The following is a 6,286-nucleotide window of genomic DNA, read 5'->3' on the forward strand; positions in this document are numbered from 1 at the left end:
TGGTGCTGTGCTGCAGCTGGAGGCTGCTGCTCTGTACCTGTCAGCACAGGAACTCATGGAAACGCTTCCCAACTCGCTTCAGTCCAAACGGAAAGGGCCAGCTCAAAGAAATCCAGTGGCAGGTGTTTGTTCATAGAGGCCATTTAAACTCAATTGCTTAGGGAGCAATCAGAAAAGCAGTCTGGTTTTTGCTAACAGGTAGCAAAAAGTGGCACAGGAGCCAGGGTGGTAACCTTACCACCAGCACAGCTGCTTGAAAACAAATGCTTGTCTGTCCTGTGTGGGCAGATGGCAAGTCACATTAGCTGACTGTAATATAAATTGGATGTGAAACTGTGCAAACAGGAGCAGAAGAAATGCTTGTTGTTATGGGCTAACTAATACAAATCATCCACGAGTATTCACTCAAGTATTTCTTCTTGGAACCTTTAGAGATCTGTCTTTTTTTACAGAATACCTTTGATTAAGCAATCGATCATGATAAAACATGTTTGAGTGTTTTCAAAGAGGTGTCATTTAGCTTATCTTCCCACCTATCAATGGCAAATGCCTTCGTGATAAAGAGAATTCGTGATTAGATGTAGTAGAGAAACTTCCCATTGACCAAAACCCCCTTCAATGCAACTTCAGTGATGCTTGGGATCCCACCTGTTTGTGTGATACAATTACATAAGCAAACCTAGAATTAAAGGACAGACATGATGTTACCTGGGAGAGAGACAGGGCTGGTTTTCAGAGCTGTAGGTGATTATTATGTGTGCCTTGTTATTTTCTGTATGGAATCTCAACACAACATAAACTGTTTAAGGGAAAGATTTTGCATCCTTTCTCCTTTTCTCTAGCAGAAGGGTCAGAAAGCCCCTATGGCCCCTTTGAAGGACTGAGGAATTATAACCCAACTTCAACCTCCCTTTGAAGTAAATATTATTGAGTTATTCTAGTTATTAATGACCCTAAGCACCTCACTGACCCCTGCCAAAGCTTGCTCTGAGCCACTGCACTGCACAAAAATTTTGACTTCCCCAAATGGAGAGGCAACTTCTAAATGGCAGCTGTGGAGAAGCCTCAGAGAGTGAGAACTGCTGCCAGAGGAGCCACACAGGGTGGTCTACAAAATGCTGTCAGGGTTTTACCTCCTGATGATCCAGAAATACTTAAGGAGCTGGCATGGATCAATTCTGCCATCATTTGTCTTCTTTTTTGAAGCTGCGATTTCTGTTATCTCAAACATGCTGGAGGAGATAGAAAATTCTCAGTTCCATTTTATCCCGCAGTTTGGAAAATCAAAAGATAAAGAAGATGTAGATCTGATACTTAAATAGGATCAGGCACTTCAAAGACAAAACTATTTTCCTCCTCAGATGTTCCAGAAATTTCTTCTCAAAAAACCCTGTTCTTTGTTCCTGTGATTCAGAACATAGGAAATATGTGGTGCTAAGGCTTTCCCCCTTATTCACACAATTTTCATCTTGCCAGAAATCAAAGTACTACAGAGGAGGTGGAAGCTTAAAACTGTCTATTCTGCTACCACTAAAGGATGCCTTTTTTATTCAGTTTCAACAACTTTAAATGTGAAAAACAAAAGAATCTATTTCTAAAGAAATATTCCCTATCAAATGTAATTATAAAATAATTAAATATTCCAGAAGCTTTCTTTTTACCAGATGAGCATACACATGGTTTTGTGGTCATGTCCCCTTTTGATTCAGAAAACTTCTCTAACTGAGTATTTTCTACTGTTAAATTAAATCTGGTTTTCAGGGGTGTAGGGTGGTGTTTTCACTCCTCATATACTTATTTACCTGTTTATTTATGTCCAGCCACTGCAAAAAAGATTAAGGATAGTCCCAAATTCCCTGGATGTTTCTACCATGCCAGTATCAGGTGCCACCACCAGCTGTTCTCAACCTTCCAGCTACTGCTCCAAGAATGGAGCAGCAAAGCCTTTCTCACAGGCACACACAGAGTTTTCCAGCTGATTTTGATGGGACTTGCACAGGCACATTCTGATGGCATTGGGATGACATCTCAGAGATCCCTATCTTCACTTTCTGCCTGAGCTTGTCAAGGGCTAAGCACCTTCCTAGCATTGCTCTGTGACAGGTTATAATTGAGACACTGAAAATGAGGGAGGGGTTTCCATTCAGTGGTTAACGTAAGCACCTCCCTCCATCTGCAGAACACATCAGATGGACAATCAGATTAAAGGAGGGAGGTGTTGCAGGTGCCAGGTGGGTTTAGACTATGCCCATTTTACTCTTGTTATGCCTTAGGATTTAGCTTTTATATTTTTCAGATCCTGTACTGCTTTAGTGTGTAACTAAAACCCCATAGCCTGCTAGCTACTGTTCTCCCATCCTGGTTAGACATAACAAATCCTTTCTGGGTCTGGGACTCAAAGACACCCTGTTGTCCCAGGCTCCAAAATATGTAAACTGAGCCTCTGGAAAGGTGGAACAAACTTGGGGTAATGACATCATTACCTGAAATTGTAATTGGAGAATTAACCCTGATATGCAAAGGGACCAAACTTCTAAAAGTGTGAAAAACCCGTGACCTGGTGTCCTTTTTTGGGTGTAGCCCTAGGGCTCTGTGCCCATAGTGTACCTTTGTTGAAGGCCCTTCAATAAATACCTGCTTTTATTCTCTTAATCTTCTCTAGACTGTTTCCAGGAAGCCACTCCAAGGCATCAGTTCCACTGCCTGTGCAGCAATGGCCAACAGCTGCTGCCTCTGTGTTTGTTATTTCTGTTGTTTGCTGAAGTTGTCCTCGATGTGGCTGTGTAGGTAAGGAAAGGTTTGGGAACCTTACCTCCTCCACAATCAACATCAAATCCAGGTGATGATTCACTTTGACAAATAGGTTGGAGGATTTCCCCACCTGCTGGCTTTCTCCAGGAGATAGTGTGGTAAAAAGTCCTGGAGGAATTTTTTAATAGACTCTATCTTTTGGGAATTATTATTGTGTACATCTGTTCTTTTTCTACCTCTGAGGATAATCTGCATTGCTGGGAATATAGTCAGAGGAGCAATTCAAGACATAATACATTTTTTTTTACTCTTCCTGCTTACTGCCCCTGATTCTTCTTGGGTATTGGGAGACCGTATGGGAAGTTGTTTTTTTACTAAGGGATTTCTTCCCCATTCTGTGGGTTATGGCTTTATCTTTCTCCTGACTTGGCATTTCCCTTTAATCCTCTGTGGAATATTTTTTGTTTTTCACTCTGGCCTGGATGCATTTTTGGCTACATTTTTTTCTTTTATGAGAACAGAAACCAATCCTGCTCCTCCACACCCACCTCGTACTGGGTGAGATCACAGTTCCACAGATCCATATTAGGTACAAGCATTTTCCCAAAGATTACACAGCAGATAAATCTCTCCATTTCAGCACATGGTTTATTACTGAATATATTGTCTGCCTACACATGCAGGAACAGATAACCAGTGATTTATATTTTCATAATGACTGCTGCAGTGATTCATTTATGCCGTGGTGTATTGGTGTCAGGGCAAATCATTTATGTAAAAGGGGAGAGAGATCAAAGAATAAATGGCAATATAAAGCGGCACAGAAAGGAAAAGAGGGTAAAAAAAGCCTGGACAAATTAAAATGCTTTCAGTGACCTGAGAAAAGTTGTGGCAAAGGAGATTTTGTATTCCTGCTGCTTTTTTTTTTCCAGGGATGGGGCATCCACAACTTCTCTGGGCAGCCTGTACCAGTCCCTCACCTCCCTCACAGTAAAAAATTTCTTCCTAATATGAAACCTTAATTTCCCCTTATTCCTTGTCCTGTCACTACAGTTCCTGATAAAGAGATTAAACACTTGGTCAGTTTAGTCTTTTCATGTCTTACTTGGAGGTAACCCTTCAACTTGTTATGCTGATATACCTTTAAAAAATCGGCCCCAGAAAGGCACTATTAACATGTCTAAGACATTACACAGAAGAGCCAGATCACCATCACCTGTACCACAGAAATCTCACTGAAGCTGGTAAGAACTGCTGTAGCCAAATCTGTCAGAAGCGCTGTTTACAAGAGTGCTTAATTTGGTGCTGATCAGCTGCTGGCTGATAATTACATATCTGTAAATCTTCCTTCACAGATTCCTTCACACAAAGACGTGATGTCACAAATTCTTGTGCAAGGAGAAGTTCTGCATGGGTTAAGGAGCCAGAAGACAGTGACAAATGAATAAAATGACATAACAAAAGCTCAACATTTAAATCCTATGAATACTTGCTGTGCACACTGAAGGATTAATTGAAAAATACTTGGCAATAAGCACATTTCTGAATACGAAATGTATTCACCAGTACTTTGCAAATAAAAAATGAGGCTAAGGTTATGAATAAATTGTTCAGGGTTTCTACTTTTAACTCTGGAATATTTGCTGACAGTATTGTTGAAATCAGAGAGGGAATTTTTGTGGTAATATTGAATAGGTTAAAGAAGAGATAACATCAAGACACAGAATATTCAGAACCTTCTATCGTTAGGAGAAATAGTGGTTTTCACCCCATAACTTCTTTCATAACTGCTTTTCAGCAGTGCCAAGCAATTCTGGATTTTTTGTTGGTTACATATGAGCTGAGACTTGCTATATCCACTGATTTAGGAATATTTAGTAGCAGAAAGCACATCACAGCTGGACTTCAGCAATTTTTATTTCAAACAAAACCACAGCTTTTAGTTAACACAAAGCTATTCATTAACGGAAAAACTTGGCAAGTGATTTCTGGTCAAAGTGAAATATTTCACTAAAACCTTTTCATTTTCTTGCGTTTTCTCATGTCATGTGGCCATTTGAAACGTGTCTTGCCTACACCCTATTAAACTATTGCAGAGCATAATTCCCCTGCGGTTGCCCAGTCTCCCATCACATTGACCAAAGCCAGTTAAATTTGTTTTGACTTGCAAAGCACCTTATCTATTATTCGTCCCTCTTTAGTCACCTCACTGAGGAGGTTGCTCTTTGCCTTTCAAATTGCTGGGCTTGTTTTACGCCCACTGCCGAGGCGGTGGGGACGGGTTTTGTTCCGCCCTTTGCTGCGCTGCACCACAGCAGAGGCATTCCCGAAGGTAGCCTGGGGAAGGCTTTTCATGGGAAGCCGGGCAGGTTTTGCACCACCATCTCTCCCGGAGGAATTTCTTGCGGAAAGGATGTGTTCCACTCCGTCATCAAAGCTTTCCCCAGTGGGCCGCGTACTCCCCGCGCTTGCATCAGAAATGCCTCGGGGCAGGGCTGTTCCAGCTCTCTAGCATCCAGAGAATCCAGCTCTTCCCTGAATCCAGCTCTTTTCAGGCTTTCCGCAGATGAGCTCTGGATCTTGTTGCCCACTCAGAGGACAAACTAGACATAATTTACGAGTTCAGGCTATTGTGTATTAATGTAGGCAACTGTGAGCTGTTTCTGTCGCACCTGGCCAACCACTTTCATTTCCTGCACTAAAACGGGAAAGCTTTCCTTATCTTTATCCCATCTGATGTGCTACAGGATACAGGTAAGAGATAGGAGAGGTTCCAGTGAAACAGCACAGGAGGTATCTTTTGTCAGCTGTCAGAGCAGGAAGGCACAAGAAAGAAGAGAGCAGTGGCAAGAGCTGAGCAGTGACTTTCGGCCTCCAGAAAAAAAATAAAAATAAAAAGCAACAATCGCTCAGCCCAAACTAAAACACTGGGAATAGTACGGATACTTTTAAAACCTGAATATTCACAATCCCAAGTACACTTCCACTGGAGCGGTAAGAATTAAGCATGGTATTGTTTCTGTCACACAGTGGGTTAAATGTGGCGTAAATGGCTCACAGATAAGAGCAAATAAAGTCACGGGCCTCCCGAGCAACCGCTGGTGCATGGAATTGGAATCCCTTTAATCACCCTCGGCTCACACTTCTCACCGTGTCGCCTCCTTCAGTAATGGGAGAACAGGGAGGGGAAGGCACAGACGAATCTGATTCACTGCTGAACCTACGTGGGCAAGGGGAAATGAATTGGTGGAGCTGGGTAATGTTGTGAGCAAATCCAAATCCCAAAGCACGAAATGGGACCCCTCCAATACGCTGGTTTCTTGAACATTACCTCCTTCCCCCTCCAATCAGCAGCTGACGAGGACCAATAAATGCCAGTGTAACTGCTCTTTGGAGAGATGTATTGACATCATTTTGCCAGTGGGAACGAGATGGAATTGCAGCATATCTAGACTGTTTATTTTCCCTACTTTTAAATATTCATATGAATGCTTCTGAAGTTTTCTTTTGCCCATTGCCTTGAATGAAAAATAGG

At 42.0% G+C, this 6,286-nt stretch overlaps 1 long non-coding RNA gene across 1 annotated transcript; it reads left to right on the plus strand.

The window, feature by feature from the left end:
• Positions 1-2,196: 2,196 nt before the first annotated feature.
• LOC125320722 lies at positions 2,197-4,353 on the plus strand. The gene is made up of 3 exons (XR_007201268.1): positions 2,197-2,231; positions 2,663-2,787; positions 4,107-4,353. It is a non-coding gene; the product is annotated as an uncharacterized LOC125320722 (long non-coding RNA).
• The last annotated feature ends 1,933 nt before the right edge of the window (positions 4,354-6,286 follow it).

This window comes from Corvus hawaiiensis, chromosome 2 (assembly GCF_020740725.1).
Source record: "Corvus hawaiiensis isolate bCorHaw1 chromosome 2, bCorHaw1.pri.cur, whole genome shotgun sequence".
NCBI classification, from domain to species: domain Eukaryota; kingdom Metazoa; phylum Chordata; class Aves; order Passeriformes; family Corvidae; genus Corvus; species Corvus hawaiiensis.